Source organism: Notothenia coriiceps, unplaced genomic scaffold (assembly GCF_000735185.1).
Source record: "Notothenia coriiceps isolate Sejong01 unplaced genomic scaffold, NC01 NC01_scaffold00035262, whole genome shotgun sequence".
NCBI classification, from domain to species: Eukaryota; Metazoa; Chordata; class Actinopteri; order Perciformes; family Nototheniidae; genus Notothenia; species Notothenia coriiceps.
Window position 1 is genome coordinate 473,960 of NW_011367963.1, and position 17,674 is coordinate 491,633.

Here is a 17,674-nt window from a genome sequence, read left to right on the forward strand (position 1 = left end):
TGTTGTGTGGGTGTGTGTGTGTGTGTGTGTGGGGAGCTCTCCTGATGATGAGGCACACCTACTGAAGAGTGGGTGGAGGAGGATGTGGGTGGAAATATTCTGCATTGACAGAGTGCCATCTACTGGATTGTTTTATTCAAATAAATACTATTTCTATTTTACTATTTATATTATCAAAACACTTTTGCATACAAACTACTCTATTTGCATACACCCCCCCCCCCTTCTGTAATTATGCTACGTGTATGCACATATGTAGACAGAAATAAATGCTCTAAATGTTACATATTTCTTTTTTCAATATAGGTTTCAGAGTTCAAATGGGTATTTGTTCTCCTCATTGGTTACTTCAAGTTAGTTAAATCACCACAACCTGGAGTTTGTATTTTGAAAAGTAATTAAAAAATTGTACACTAATTTTTGTGAAAATAAACCAGAGCCATTGATAACAACTAATGTATGTAATGTTATGAGGCTATAGTAAAAAAGGAAATGTAATTCAATGACTTTAATGCTGGGTGGTAAATACTGTAGCCCTGCTTCAGACGGACTCATATGGTGACGCAGAGCACCATCTTGTGGTTATATCAAACAGGAGAATTGTTGACATTACACCACTAGTTGACACAAAAAAAACATAAGTAGAAATGATTTTGAATACATTTAAAGGCAGGATATCCATCCACAGTTTAAACACATTGCTCTAAATGTGTTTAGCACTAAGGGAGACCTGTATTAACTCATTTACTCCTTCATTCCTTTTGGGGATTGTAATCGGATTAAGTATGCCGAGGTTTCTTAATTGAATGGATCATAACACTTGCTTTTGCCATGTAGACATTTACCATTTTTAATAGCACTATGATATGCAATAAGGAACGATATAATTAATGATGTCTATAAGGAACAGCCAGTGCCAAAGTGTTTTCATGTGTTTGTATTTGTGTGTTTAAGATGGAAATGTAATGCATTCAAAAAAAAATGAGCATTACCTGTCACTGCTGAGCAGCCTGTGTGCAGTTAACAGACATGAAATATGCACCAGACTTAAATACCTCTTCCATAATGCCTTAAGATACATTTGTGCATTTCATTAAACACACCGTGGCTCAGCTCTGCTGCTAAATTATTCCTCCTTTGCCGAGGAAATACAACGAATTGTCCACGCTTGCTTTCTTAATATCCAAAGTAGCAGCGCAATGTAAAATAATTATCATTTTTTTATTGCAACAATTTGGAGAAGGTTTGGACTAAACCCACACAGTGCAGTGCTGTATTTCAGGAAGTAATTTGAGAGGTTATCATAATTTGTCCATTATCATTAAATCTTGTCATTTTTTGTATTTTCCTGATCTGCTGTGGTCAGTCCTTCATTCTGTTATCCTGTGTGTTTGTGGCTTGGTAAAGATTCACCCTGGGAATGTGCTTGCTGCTATCTGACATAAAACAGATTTGATCCATTTTCCAAAGCATATCTGTCTTTTTCAGACAGGCGCTATTCAAAAGAAATATGTCAGCAGCCTGGGGATTATGCTTCTTTTTTTTTGTTAATCACCAAAAGACCCAACCTGCCCGACATTTCTTTATTTCGACAACGCAGTGCGCCGGGCAAAAGTCCTTTCCAATTTAGATGCTTATTTTTGATCTTCTTTTATTCTCATTGTGTTGCAACAATCACATGCATTAACTCAGCTTCACGCTCCACTGACTTACATGATTATATTGTGCAAATGAAAAGTGATTTAGCAGAAAAAAAGCTGAAGATAATCTTACTTTATTACCCTTTTCTACTGATGTTGACTCAATAGGCCCTTTATTCAGAGTTTAGGAAGTACAAGTACTCTTTTGGGGGATAAACTGCATATCAAAGCATCCTTGAGGCAAACGTTCAAGTTAAAACTTGCTCTGAGCTGCATGTGTTCATGGAGAAATGTGGAAAATAATTTACTGTATGATGCACCTTTGGAGGGTAATTTTACCCTGACTCAGGCCTCACAGGCACTTCTTAATCCCATGCAGTGTTTTTTCTGCTATCCGGCTGATGTTTGAGATGGTGAAGTGTAAGCACAACGCATATGGGATGAGTGTGATGGATTCCTAGTATCGTTGGTAGTTATTTGTGGCGTGCCTATAACCACAATTCCCCAGCCACAGCTTACAGCAGGGTGAAGCTGAGCGAGATATGCTCTGAGGCTGGCAGGAAGCCACTGGACTTGTGTAATAATTCATCGGCCAAAAAGCCCTCCATGTACTCACCGTGCAATATTTATTCCCTGCTGAATGTATTTTCTCTGCTACATCATCACACAGGCCCCGGGCGGGGATTTTCTCTTGTGGGAGCGGGCTTTAGTCTTTCACATTTTAGTTAAATCTGGGAAACAATTCTCTGAATTTGTCCCATGACCTCTTTCCGTCTGCTTAGAGTGACGTATTCCACTGCCAAAGACTATTTTTAAAATGTTCATATTTTGTAATGTTTTTAATGCCTAAACCCTTTCCCATGTCTTTATTTTCAATCTCGTCTATTTTGATGGCAATACAACTAAATTCAATTCAGTCTTAACCATCAGTTTATGGCTTTTTTTTCACATTCTGAAAGCTGAATGACAGTACAGGTTATTCTGTTTTTACTAATGCTCATAACAATTATTGAACTAATATACTTTTTAGTAAATATTTACCATTTATCCCTGTATTAACTTGTCTTATATTACCTTTTACTCTTAATCCAATACAGTCTGAACTGTCAGGAGCGTTTATGGCTGATTTATTCTCACATACTGGCAATATTCAACTAAAATATCAACCTTACAGTATGTCATTCAGACAATTACAATTATATTTGTTTTTATACCATTCACAAAATAAAAAGCTACAGCTGCATTTACAATCCAATACTTTGGCGTTACAAACAGCTGAGGCACCGCTCTGTGGTTTTTCAATGAAAACAGTGTTCCAATTTATTCTGAAAGCCGCTTTTCTCATATTAGAAGCTTAAAGCGAAGAGAAAACGGCTTCCTCTTATTCTGCAATTATGCTCTTATTTCTAAAGGATTAATGAGATTACCTCATAACTAAATTAGTAACCACAAATGTTGAGTTAAATATGGAACACCTAGTCTGAATACTGCATCCCTGTGGAGTTTGTGAATTTGAAAGAAAGCTCACCTAGAATTGAGGCTCCTGTGTGGGATCATGCAGGTGCCAACATGCTGCCCGATGCCGTGTCCTCGCCGACTCACCCCCTAAAAGAAACCCCCTTTGCCCCCACCTAGGAAAGGAGAAACAGCCAGTCAGATCATTTTTAGATATCAAATGTTTAAATAAAACAAGATACAAACTTAGAAGAAAAAATAAACCATAAAGACTGACATAAAGCCAAATGAGTTTCTACTATGCGGTCGATATCAGCATGAATAAACTGCTTGCCAGAGAGGCTTATTTCATTATTTGAAAGCAAAAATAAATCAAATGCATTTCTAATATAGGCATGTTATTCTTGGCCTATTTTCAACAATGCCCTCAATAATTTACTGCTGCACAGCACGCACAATGATACTTATGGGAGGAAGCACAAATATGTCAGCTTTGATGTGGTTATTCTTCCTTTTTTCATGTCATTGTATTGCGTCTTTTAAGCACCTAGCTTGCATGTTTCTTTAACATCTACATTTGACTGTAGATGTGCAAAGTCCATTAATTTCTGTCTTTGTGCTTGCATGTGTTTGCGATGAAAATATTAAATACTGTGGTGCAACCCTGAGGTGAAGTCCTAACTTAAATAATCATCCAAGGTTAATCTTAAAGACTCCACTTTGATTTTCAGTGGCGTCCCCTTAGTGTTATTAGGAAAATATCCGTAGTGTTTTTCAATTCATGAGGCCACATTTGCATATTAACCTCTGAAAAGACGTTTTAAAGACAGGCCTTAAGTCTGACGTGCCTTTGGAAAAGCTTATGTGCATTTGCATAACGTTTGCCTCCTGTGCAGGTGATAAAGCAGTATTAAGCCTGGATTACAGTTTCTGATTTTATGTGTGCGTGGTTCTGTGTGTGCCATGCATATTTCCTTCATATGTGCAAACTGGAATCTGTTTTAGATGTTTGGGCACGCCTCCCTATTGCCGGCAGTGTGCTACGCCTGAGTGCCATGTTACTCATGTGACCTCATGAAAGTACAAGTCCCTTCAAGCGATATAATAAATCATCGCAGCCGGGGCCAGCCCATAACACATGCTTAGATGCACACACACACACACTCAGGCACACACACTTTTTGCTAGCTATTATACAATTTGTCAACTTTAAGAAGAGTGGAGACACAATCATATCAGGTACCATGACCTTTGGAGGTAGCATAGTGGACATGCACTCAGTCAGGTCACAGCACAATGGAGGAGCTTTCTTTTAACCCATTGAAGTGTCCTCGAGCATGACACTTAACCCCTAACCTGCTCCCAAGAGAGCGAACACCTGGCTACATCTCAGACAGAAGACAAATGAAACATAAATGCATCCCTGAGGGTTGATTAAAAAATACACAACATCATGAGCCATAATTCAACACGGCAGTAATGCATTGTGGTTTGTGGCACTTCATCTTTTCCCCAATTATAAATGGCCTTTGCTGTGGGAATACAGCATGTTTTCACGTTACCAGGTCACTCCTCAGTTATTGTAAGCAGTTTTAGGAAGTAGACTTTGCAAAGTTTGTTTTGCCTGCTGGACTCATTGCTCCTCTAAACGAGGTCAGCTTTCTTTATATAACACAACTCCACCTGACAAGTGTAGAGCACTTACCCAGTGTTCTTAGTGAAAAGCACTACAACATCTTCTAAGTATTTATTAAGTTTTCTCTCACTAATGCTTTAATGGTTGTTGAGCAGGACGTTCAAATGGCCTCCAACAGACCTGCAATTGTGACAATTCTGCCGCTGTCATTTACAATACTTCAGGCCCAAAGTTAGCTTAACTCACTTGCCTTTACTTAAATGATTTTATCTTGCCTTTCCACTGAACCCACATTTGTCGCTGTCATCTTAAATGGCATCACTTTACAACCTGAGCCTACAGCACATGTTCACAATAATTGCCACATGGGAGAGTGGGGCATCGTGTGTGGGAAAGTATCTGAGTGAAAAGCATCATATTGTCTCACCTATTTAACACATTTGGGAATATAATGTGAAGCTACTTGGGGAAAATATAAACGCAAGCCTGTGTCCCAAATAACCAGACACTGAGCCAGAACAGCTCTCCCATTATTTCTTCTCAAAATAGCACAACACTTTCCTTGCAGGTGCATTTGCTGAGTTCATTGGTAATCCTATGGACATGTAGAGTAATGTTTTGGTGTGTGTTGCCCAGGGAGAGGTAACACAAACGCTCCAATTACAGCTGCACCCGCAAACTCCTCTGGGAGAAACCACAGCACTAATCAATGATCGGAAAAACAGCTCGGTGATGGAGGGGAGCTCTAGTCTAGAGGACATGAACTGGACCTCTAATGATCACTACTTACACATCATTACGGTAACGATGAGTAAAGGTAATTATTCTTAATTTGAGACATGTTTAAGGAAAGCAGTGCATGGCGATATGATTCTTTATATGGGACGAGGAAAGTGTTTGCATCCATGCTATATTTTATTTCCCATTTTTTTTCTAAAGCCTCTTGTCTGTTTATTTGCATGCGTGCCTGTACATTGTGCTAAAAGCATCTCTGACTCTGAGAGAAGTGTGAATGGATGCATGGTGCACACAGTCTGAATGTGGAAACATCTCTTGTGAAACAGCAGCAGCAGTAGAGACGCCTGTACTCCAGAGGGCACCATCAGCATGCGTTATATGGTCAAAATGCTGTACAGAGCAATACCCGTCATATTCATACAGATGCTGCCCTTTACTGATCTGTCTACGGATAAAAGCTCACTATCAACGTTATAATACTGTTAAGACAGCGATTGAAAAGGGCATTCACTACAATTTCTATCAACATCAATACAAGGAAATCCAACTTGTTTCCTGTGTATTTTTTCATATCAAACAATAAAAGTCAGGCAGACATTTTGCTGTGACTGAAAAATAGCTCATGCATTCTCTCCTCACATTTATCTATACTAACAGCATTTAGTAGTTTGACCTTTGATTAGATTTCTAAGGGGTTGACATTTTTATCTTTGTTTCTGTCCGTGCATTGATATTTGAACAGTGAAAAAAGGATTTCGGTCAGTGGTGATTGTCATAGATGGAGTGCTTTATTGAATAATACAATTTTGAAGGAAGGCTTTTATGGATCTTACCCGTTTGGAATAATAATGTGCGATTGCTGCCTCGGACCAGAGCGATGAAAGAAGAGAACCCCTCAGAATTTCCCTGTAAGAAAAAGAGAAGGAGAGGTCAGGCCGAATCTTGCTTTATGTATGTCATCTCAGGTTGCATAGGGTCAGGGAATTACCAGAACATTTCCGAGGAAAGTTAAGGAAAGAAAGGTTTATGTTTATAGCACATTTCGAAACAAGGCAATTCAAAGTGCTTTACAAGAAACAAAAACCAGTAAGAGCATTCAGCACAGGAATTTGGGGATTGTTTTGAATGATTGCTCTATTTCTGTGAACTTATTTTGGGAGGTACATATTTGATAAGCAATACAAGGTCTTACGGTCCATTTGATTTAATTATAACCATGCAAACTCATATGACACGTACAGATAAATGGCCAGCATCCCATTTAATAATGAGTCAGAAAACATTTTACCCCTGCTGCATGCACACTGCATTCCCTATGCTTCCATATAAGATTTGATTACATTACTGGAGTTAATATATTTTATATATTTGTATTATATTATACTTCCCAGTAGATAGTAGCCTCAAGCAAAAGATTGTTTCATTAACACCTTCTGCTAGTTTTTGCTAGCTTGCTTTTAGAACATTGAGGCTAATTAGAGAGTTTTTATTCATGTTTCTTTTATTCTTCAGTGTGCCTCATTCTTTACCCTATTTCCTCATACATTCCTGGTCAACCACATGGAAAGTTTCCATCTTCAGTATTCCTGGAATCTTGCATCCCAAGTTCCCCTATTCACATGTAGCCACTTTGATCAGTGTTCTGTGGAGCTGCTCCATAAGCACATGCTGAAGCATATGGAGAATACCCTACGCCCTGTAGCCACTATGCATCGCTGTGTTATCTGCATAGTCCCATTAGTGTTTGTAAACAGGCTTCATGTACTTTGAGGAGATGATTTGCATAATGAGAGCTGCTAAAAATAGCTGGCAGTGTCTGCAGCACACTGAAGACAGGAGAGCAGGATGTTTGGACATGTCTTCTTGTGAGTAATACATTTTGACAGTGACTCTCTCATGCACTCTTAGCTGTGTGCAGAAAGCATGAATACCTATCTCACACACACACACACACACACACACACACACACACACACACACACACACACACACACACACACACACACACACACACACACACACACCTAGTGATAACTGTACTGTGCACATATATGGGACATTAATTGATTTTGTCAATGGCTGTGCACAGATTGATGACTAGAAAAATAATATGGTGGCAAGGGAGCCTAATGATCTCCAAGGAGGAAAGAGGTCCGCCTGACTCCTGAAAACACAAAACACACAGACAGGCTCTCCCTAACACACACACACACACACACACACACACACACACACACACACACACGCACACGCACACACATATTAATATTAACAGTGTACCATGTTTATCTTGAAACTTTCCAACACTGTATCTAGGTGATGGATGGAGCATATGCCTGAGAATGTCTAGCTTGGTGTTTTGCATCTGTAATTATTGTTATTATGTAACTATTTGTGTTTTCCTACTCATTTGATATGCAAAAATCATATGTTTACTTTTTGAGATCAAAGTTTCTTCCCCCCTCCTCTTCTTAATTTCCTCCATCTAAAAATGGACTCCTTTCATTATGCAAGGCAACAAAGAGCAGCGTCTGCTCACGCGGCCAATTCCAAGCATACTGATTAATTAGCTTGTATAATTAGCTTAATGATTTGGAGAAACATGGCCATGGCCACCCAAGAACCTATGCTAATGAGCCCCTTGTCTATAGCCATTAAAACAGCCATAACTGAACAATGCTGGCTTAAAAGTCCAGCAAAAAATATGTGGTGCAGTAATCGATGTAACATCATATTAGCTGTTGTGCTGATGAACACTGCTGTAAGGCTGTGCTGCTTTGACTACAATTTTCCAGAAAAGCAGACGGTAGTGGAAGACGGAGCTAATGAAGTATTCTCTCCATGACGATTAGCTGTAGCGCTGGCGGCACTCTAACATACAGCATTGCACTTAGACCTCAAATTACACTTGAGATGTGATGTAAGATGGTGAAACCTGGCTTTTATGTTACAAGGAGCAACGTTTTATTCCATCTTTCTACTGTATACACTTTCCTTCTGCCGGTTACGTTAACATACTGTAAAGTGCATGAGTTAGGGCCTTCAGTTGTGGACTTTACTGTTCCCATTAAATGTGAGTCAAAGCAGACAGTATCTCCGCTCTCTGACAGTATGCATCAGCATTCCGGGCTGCACTTCAGACATAAATCGCCCGTTTATGACCTTCCCCAGAACAGTAACCAACAGAGACTGCAGCTCCACTCATAAAACCTGCGGCACGTTGAGGTGGATGTGGAGATATTACTTATCCATACACAGCTTCTAAAACGGCAGTCAAGTGGGAGCAGTTGGAAAAAAAAATACAATCCTTATTTATTTATGTATTTATTTATGTAGTTCTCCGATGGAATGCTGGGAAATATCACACCCAGTCCTAAATGACCGGTAATTTATAGCATACTTTAGTGCTGATACAAGATAGGAATTATAACTTGCTTGTATTAACAGAGTAAATTAAATGTAAAACAAAACTCATGCCTGTGTGACATCCTAATTCCAATTCTGTATGAATATCCACATAGAATATAGTCCTTTTACAAATACAGCCTGCTGCTTGATACTCAAAACTTAAAGCAGTTTTCCTTAAGTGGTTCATTGCATTTACTTTTAACTAAACTATGAGGACTTAATTTGAATGTTATTCCCATAAATATCTAATTACGCACATCATACTATATTTTTATGAGAAAACCATAAAAGATGTAATTAAGACTGAGTGCTATGGATATCTGGTTAGCAAACTGTCAACTATGTACCAACTCAGGAGACACAATAACTCATTAGCATTGATTCAGAGTTGTGTTTTCATAACTACAATTCAATATGCGCAAATCTTTTCAGATCGGTTTTGGGCTTCACCAGCATGTTATTGGGATAATATGTCAGAATAGCCCGATTCAATTATTCAATAACCTTCAAACATGCCGGCAAGACCTTTCCTGTACTTCAGACTGTGATATTTCCAAAGTGTGTAGCCAGATTTGTACCATTCAAACTGCATTTGAAACATCCATTTCTTATTTTGCAATTTGACCTGCAATGATACCCATCTCTTTACAATGAGGATCCTAGGAACATAGAAATGACCACAAGGGAACTATTACCAAAATTAATAGTGATAAGAGCAACATCTTGTGTCACATAACTATGTTTATTTGGGAAGTTTACCACACATTTAAGTGAAACTGAATCATCAAAAAGACTTCATTTCAGCGCTGACACAGCATGCCATAGAGAACTGTGAGGATCCCATCTGTTAAATAATTTCTTAGAACATGAAGGAGGAGGTGAAGCAAAACTCTCAAGACAACTTCTACATTACTGAGTAGCTACTTCTTGTTAAAGCTTTAGTTGCAAGTTATTAAATGGTAGGATTTAATCACTGGTGTATTATTATTGGAGAAATAGTTGTTTGCAATATATGCTATATTCCATTACCATGCAAGCCTCTTTATTAAAACAATGTACTGTAACTGCGTCATTAGGGTTCGCAGCACTCCCAAACACACTAATTGCTGCACAGTCTTGACACTCTGTTTGTGTGTGCATGTTGCAGCAGGTGTGAGCTCTTCTCTTGTGCGAGCTGACATCACAGTCCTGAGTTTGACACCATTGTGTCAGAAACTCTGTGCTCAGCTCGTCAGCTCTGGTGCGCAGCGCCCAAACAAGCCTGCTAAAAATGAGCACTTGGGGAAGTGATCTGACTTTCGCTTCCCGCTCTCACTCTGTACCAACAGCTGTCTCAGTGGCACCGGAGAGCATCACTGTCAGACGCAGATGGAATTATGTAGTTCATCATATCATTTGTCGATTCAGAATCGGCGTCATGCAGCCTAAAAAAAGATATGCTTTGGGTGGGAGAAGGTTTGATATTTTAGACACATTTGCATTAGTTTGCAGTTGTCAGGCTCAATTTGACGGCATATCATTTCCTATGTGAGCTGTCAAAGTGAGAAATGTCCCCATCCAAACGCAAAGAAACAAATTCTAAAAAACACTGTATGCAGCAGAAACTTTTTCTTCTGAGTTATGTGCATATTTGGTTTAGAAAATTGGCATTTTTTTAGCGCCTCGTGTTCTTGCTAATCCTTTAGAAAGTAGCCATACTTTTTTCCTCTTCATAGAAGTGCCTTTGAAATAAACTGAATATTATTGTCCATCTTCCTTTCAGAATGAAGGCTGCTGCCGAGGTGAAGAATCGGTGAGTGCAGACATCTTTGTGTGCTACCTTTCCCCACTCATCAGCGGACTTTTCTATCATGCTGGAAACTTTCCATCACTCTGAAACTGCTCCTCCCCAAAGGCTATCATAATCTGCTCAGCATGCATAATGTTAATCGTTCAAATATCTCATCAACACAACAGGATAAGCATGCTGTCAGTGCAATGCGGAGAGTGAGTGTGATAGTGTGTGGTAGACAGGAGGCAGAGGAGCTGCAGCGGAAAAGGAGGAGGGCCTCTGGCGGTGATAGATGGAGAGGGTGAAGGGTGAGAGATCACATGAGATGATGAAACTGAGAATGAAACAGGGAGAGGCAGCAGAAGGACGGGAAGAGGGAAAACACATTAAGGGTAAAGTGGGAGAATTACATGAAGAGAAGGAGAGAGGGTAGCTCCTCTCAGGAAACTCTATTCCGCTATACTCTGTCCTTTTTTCTAGTCAGCTTTGGAGAAGATGATAGCATTGATCACCTTCTTTTCCTGTCACTGTATCACCTCACGTCACACCGGTGATGGCTTGAGTTGCTTTAAAAGGTTTCTCTCATGTCTGCCTAACGCAAGCTGTTGGAGGGCCTTCTGCATTCCTGCCTGTCTCTATTGCTGACAAACCTAAGGATATAAGTGTCCGTCACAGTCATTTTTAAGCAATCTGCTGTTATTAGATCATATTTAATGGATTGGGGGCAAAGTCAGGGAGTGAGTCTACTCCAAAATGCATTTTGACCCTTCTAAAGGCACTGGGCATATTCACATGGATTGAGATCGAAAATGGAAACACATGTTCATCAATCAAAAACAGATAATTCTGTTACATCCAACGCCTCCATGACGGATAGTCAATTTCCATTGTACTTCTCCCAGACTCACACCCCCGGGTTTCCCCCAGGAGTTCCCGTCTCAAATCTCTGGGAGGACAAATGAAGTAAATAGATTTGGTTCTCCAGATCTCTCATATTTCCTCCTCTATAAATCCACTTGTCTCCGCATAAATCTTTGGGAAGTTTGTGCCGCCCTGTGCCTCTGATTATTAGCCAGCCAGCAATCAATTTATCACCTTTGAGGACGAAGAGTGGAGGCGTTTGGGGATTCTCTCTCTGCGTTTGATTAATGGAGTTGGAGGGGAGGCAGGGCAGTTTTGGGTCATGTAAATTCTAGTGCCTGCCCCACCTGCCTCCTCGTTGTGCTGAATACATTTCTCTGGCAGTGTGAGAGAGGTTATCGTAAATAAATCAGGTGGTCGCAGTGTGAAAGTGAAGGTTAAGCTTGTTCAACTAAGTGGCAATGATGGTTCTACTTGGATGAAGGGACCCTGTATCAAAGCCAATTATCCTCTCAGTGAAGGAGGGAAGGGTTGCTGGATTCCACAGATTTTTCCTCGAATCATGGCATGCATTTCCAGGTCTTCACCACTAGTCTGTGCTATTGGTCTAGCAAATTCTCCCATGGCTCTTGTGACCCATTTTTTTGCTGTGTAAAGAGCTGCAGGAATTTTGGCTGCCCCACCTTATACCTGCACTGAGTGTCTTCCCCGCCTCAGAAGATGCACTACAGTGCCGGGCTGCTGCTGCTCATTTGTAATTGTCCCTGTGTAAATGATGAGCTGGGGATGATAGGGGCTTCTGGGAAATGTATTTCTAGTGAAGTGGAAGCTGCTCCAGCCAGGTTGAGCGTTGCTGGCTTTGAATAGTGGTTACAAGTCAAGTTGGAAACATTGCATCATAGTTGTGTTTCAACATTGTATATTGAATCCAGTGTGACTTCCAAATAAAAAGCAATGCTCTATTCTGAGTTTACAAAAGGCATGTTTATGTCAGAATGAGTCGTGGGGGTGGGGACAACCAACAGAAAATATTGAAATAATCCAAAAATGAATTTTGCATCGCACACATTTAGAAATCAACGTTTCTGTTTCCGTTTTAGTGTGCGTCTTCAGCTCACATTATGTGCAGGTTCACAACTCACTCCCCACTGTCTTGGCTTTGGTCCATACTCATCCCTCCTCATAACAAACGAGCCCCCATCGGCCAGCAGATCTCTCCAACACCTGCTTGTAGCGCACATCTTTGTCATGTTCCCTCTCCTCCTCAGCCCCTCTGCTATTCTTCTTCTACCTTGTTTAGGCACTCTAGCCTTTTTAGTGGCAGAGCGTAAGACTCGCCGCTGAGTGGGCAGCGTGGAGCGGAGGAGGGAAGGAGAGAAATAGAAAGAAAGACGCAGGAGGAGGAGGAAGGAAGAGAGTTATCTAACAGGATTAAAGGAGAACAACGGAATGGAGAGCACTTAAAATACTCATGACATGAGCCCTCTTGCAAAAAGGAGGGGATGAGTAACAATGGCTGAATCACTCTCGAGGCTCCCTGTCTCTACACAATATGCTCTCTCTCTTTCTCTCTCTCTTCCCTCCCCTTTCGGCCTCATTTCCACTTAGTGTCCAGGGGATCTGATGGATCTCAGAGGAGTCATGTTAATAATGTGAGAGAGGGACTGGCTTTAATTAACCAATGGAATAAGAGGTATTCACTTTAGATGGAGCTTCCACTGGAACATGGTGTAAGCCTCGGGTAGATCTGGTTAGATAAAGAGTGAGGTGGGCGGGGAGAGATGATTGCGAGGTGCTAATAGAGATATCATGTTTTAGAAGGAGATCTGGCGAGACACTTTTGAACTTAGCAAGAATAAATTATAGGCAGATTTACATGAAGGCTGAAAGAAAGAGAACCGTAGATCCAGCAGCAGAATGGAGTGTAAAGCCTGGGGCGAGGTGAATACATGATGAAGTATGTCCTGTCAAGAATCGGGCCAGAACAACTGCTTGGCCCACTTCTTCCTCAAACCAGCGTGAGAGAGAGGAGGGGAAATTATTAGGCAGCAAGGCCGAACACATTTCTTAGCTACCTTTACCGGTCTGTTGCCCACAAGTGTGTGTTTATTGAGATGTCAACAGCAAATAGGAACAGATCACCTTCCACTCACCCCACCATGTGGGAATCAGAAAGGTGGAACAACATGACAAATTTCCTCGCAGCGGAATCGAACTTCCGGGATAGAGAATAGCACTTCAAACACTCGCTGAGCCTCCTGCTTGTCTGACTCACACCGATAGCAGCCGTCTGGCAGTCCGGCCCAAAACACACACACACACAAACACACACACACAGCCACGATCCTTTGCGCACAGGTGTGGGAGCCAGAGGATTTTGCACACTGTTTTCTACTGTACTTCTCAAACATCCCAAGAGACGCCTCCTCCATCTTTTGTAAATAAACACATGGCACATCCTTTGTCCAAAAACTTGACAACCGCCTCCATTTGGAGCCGATTTTAACGTGGCAAACTAATGTGTTTACTCCCGCTATAAAAAGACTCCACTTGGCACATTATATCGGTGGCTGAGGTCTCTGGAGTTGCTGCTGCCTCTCTTTTTATATCGCATAACAAACATGTGACGGCAGTGGGAGAGAAACTCTACAGCTTTTGTAAATAGGGCACCATTTGAATATTTTACTCATGGCTTATTGAGCATTCATTCCTTTTGAATCATCGCTTCCAAACTAGAGGGAGGAAATGGGAAGAAAACATATAAATAAGTAACTGCGAGTGCTGTTCTGTCCTTGTTCCCAGCCAGAGATACCACGCCCTTGATGGTTATATAAGGGTGCATTTTTAATGATAGTAAGATTGTGGCACAAAATAATGACGACCTGTTCGTCTGGTAAATTGAGTGAGAGATGTTTCTTCTGGGGCTCTCCAAAGAGGAGACTTAAGGAGCTTGTGGGATTTGAAAAAAAAAGGCTTGGTAACACCGGGGAACTGAGATCGCTTCAAATTCAGCTCTGCGCCATGACAAGAATCATTTGGCTTGAAAAAATTATGGAGTAACTCAAAGGCATAATCAGTTGTTTACAATGATGAGGGTGGAGAAAGGAGACGGAACGAATCGTTCACAGATATAGGAGAGATTTTTAAAAAACAGAAAGCGCTCCGACATATTCTGAATATAAGATGGAAGGATTGAATAAAGCAGAACATGGTAAGTGCCCTTTAGCAAGGCACCACTACTGCTCCAATGAAGCCGCTCAGTGGCAAACAGTACAGTCTCCCATGTGAACGTGTGAATTGAGTCTGACCTTTTCTCTCTCTTTGCAACTACTCCCCAAGGCTGTTCCTGTAAATAAGAATATGTTCTTAGTCAACATGCACTGCCTGATAAAGGTTTGAAAGAGAGCTGGGCAGGGGTGAGAAAGCAAGTGAAGAAAAACGAAAAGGAAACGGAGATAGTAACAAACGACCTGAGGTTGTGTTAGCTTGAAAGCAACATTTACACCGGAGGAGACGGTAAGGTCAAAGATTGCAGCTGAAATGAGACTTCTGTCAAGGAGGTGCATCAGCATACACTTGGCAATGACTGACTGAATACTAAAGAGAAGGGAGGGAGGGAGGGAGGAGAGGACAGACAAAACAGAGAAGAGAAGAGAATAGGCAGTCGGGAAGAATAACTGTGAATATTAGGGAGAGGACTATTCAACTGGAGGTGATATGGATGAAGGTGTGGAGGGAGGGAGGAGTGTCTAAAAGTGGAGGAGAGTGTGCAAAAGAGAGATAGTGGCTCTTACTGTCCTCTGGGACGGTCTGAAAAAACGGGAAAGACAGGTGAGATAGAGGAAGAGTGAATGGAAAGAATGTATGGAGAATTTGGGGATAAAAGAAACTGAGAGGAGTGGAAGGAGATAAAAATAGAGAAGGAGACAGAAGGAGAGACTAGTCCAAACTAACACGCCAGAACACACTTATCTCCCAAAGTGCAGACAGTACATTATGGCCATCAGCACTAAAAAACCGCCTGAATCATCAATAAGTGAAAATAGGCGCAGGTAGACACGGCGCACGGTTTTAAACTCAGAGGTATCAGTGCAGACCTTTTCTCATTATCCGCCGTGCGTCATATTAACACGCTGTCCATTCCAACATCTAATTAATGCAGATAGTCAAATGCCAACCCTGATGAAGAAGCGTGATGAGGGATTAGCCGGAATAACAAACGCTCTGACCGGCATAACTTTGTCTCCTGATTAGCCGGAGAGAGAGGAAGGGAGAAGCTTTTCTGGATCACTTAAGTCCCTCTTCCTCTTCTTTTTATCCTGCCTCTCTTTCTCCTCCTACCTCCACTTCAGTGTCCTTAATGAAGACTTCTTCCTTCTGCTGCCATGTGCCCCCGTTCTCCCAGCTACCCTCCCCTCAGACGCTGAGTGCTGTCCTAATTCCTTTCTGATAGATGGAGAGGGAAGAGGCTCATTAAAAGTGCCTTTGCTGATTGTGCTGCTGTTTTTTCGGTCAGGAGGTGTGTGTGTGTGTGTGTGTGTGTGTGTGTGTGTGTGTGTGTGTGTGTGTGTGTGTGTGTGTGTGTGTGTGTGTGTGTGTGTGTGTGTGTGTGTGTGGTCAAGTTTGTACAGCTAGTTGGAGTGGTGGTGTGATTAAGCATTCGAAGGGGAATTGTTGTTTAAGAGATTTTACTGCAATGTACAGCTACATTGTATAAAAAGGGAGCATGCCTGAGTGAATGTGTAGCTACCTGGAAGTAGAAAAACAAGGCCGTATATGTTGTGTTTACTCAAGGTGTACAGAACAAAAGGTGAAGAGGAGTTATGAACCAGAACAGACAGTTCTATAATGCATCGAGCAGAGTGTGCTCTAACAAACCAAACACAGCCGGAGTGCCCTTTTCATGGCTCAGAACATGCTTTTCTCACATTGTCAGAGACAGAAACCAATGAACAAAGAGCAGAATGTTCAGCAGTGTTAAAACGAGAGCTGCAGGGACTTTAAGTCATGCATGTAGATGAAACGGGAATATATCCACATTTTAAGAAATATATAACTTATGCACTAGCTTTCCAAGAGTTAGATGAAAAGATCTATAACTCTTTAATCTCTCTCGGATGTAGCGAATAAGCACTAAAAACATTCCTTTAATATGGAAAGTTGATTTTATTTTCGTTCTCAAAGTTTTTCAAGAATTTGGGAAACATTTACTTACAAAGAAATGATCAAAATCAACTGAAATTGGCTCAAAAATATCACAGCAGGAGACACAGCCATCCTGATGAAGAAGAGTAACAGGGTGTGAACACATTCATTAGTTTTTGAGTACAGATTTTTGGACGGTTACATAAAGGTGACACAAACTAATGTGAAATGACATGTAACGTGAGCTGTACGTGATCAAGTATAGCTGAAGCTTTATGTGAAAACATGTTTTAATATAGCTTCTTCAGTAGAAGCCTGCTGTGTTTTAAAGGCTAAACATGTTGTGTTTTTATCTGAAATCGTATCTTTCAAGCTTGTAACTGACGTAGTTCCTGCATTGACATTTTGTAATTGCCAATTTAGAATGTCACTGTGTATGAGCAAAATGACAGGTATTGCTGTAATCAGTACTGGCACACTGACCAGTTTAGAGAAAATATGCAAAGAGAAACCTAATTTGTTAGCGAGCATAAAACACTGCAGTTAAGGTCATATCCTCTGTTTTCAGTCACGGATAGGTTTGCATAGAACATAGCTCTCACTGTTTTATGTTCTAAATATTTTCTTCAATATTTAGTTAATCTGTTATATTAGCAAATGCAAAGGTGAGAAAAGCTTAGCTGAGATATGCAAACCTTTTTACAACTTAATATTTTCCAATATGCCCGGGGAGAAGTCAAGTTTTCTGATTTCTGATCTTCTGGTACAACTACATTCACCTAAGTTAATATATTTGAACTTTTCAATTCCTGAAAGAATTCAGTATCAGTGTCGTGACACATTTCACAGATGTTAACAATGAGCAGAAGAAAGATAAACTTTCCGGTGTTACAAACACTCAAAGCAGACTTTAACACATCAGGTTTACACCTACCAATGTAAAGTTGAGTGTGACGGTGTGAGTTGAAGTCTAAGAAACACTGTCTGTAACTCACGATATGTTTCCAGCTCTTGCACATA

The 17,674-nt window shown here is 40.8% G+C and overlaps 1 protein-coding gene across 22 annotated transcripts in view; it reads right to left on the reverse strand.

Moving 5' to 3' along the window:
• Positions 1 to 3,271, reverse strand: part of LOC104962705 (protein tyrosine phosphatase receptor type D) — a 201,740-nt gene extending 198,469 nt beyond the window's left edge. For 17 of the 22 annotated variants that reach the window (XM_010791191.1, XM_010791186.1, XM_010791184.1 and 14 more), the window contains exon 1: positions 3,169 to 3,271. The gene's annotated coding sequence lies outside the window, so the exon portion shown is untranslated. The remainder of the gene's footprint in view (positions 1 to 3,168) is intronic. The other 5 variants (XM_010791197.1, XM_010791195.1, XM_010791194.1 and 2 more) reach the window with 1 other exon arrangement.
• Positions 3,272 to 17,674: the final 14,403 nt, after the last annotated feature.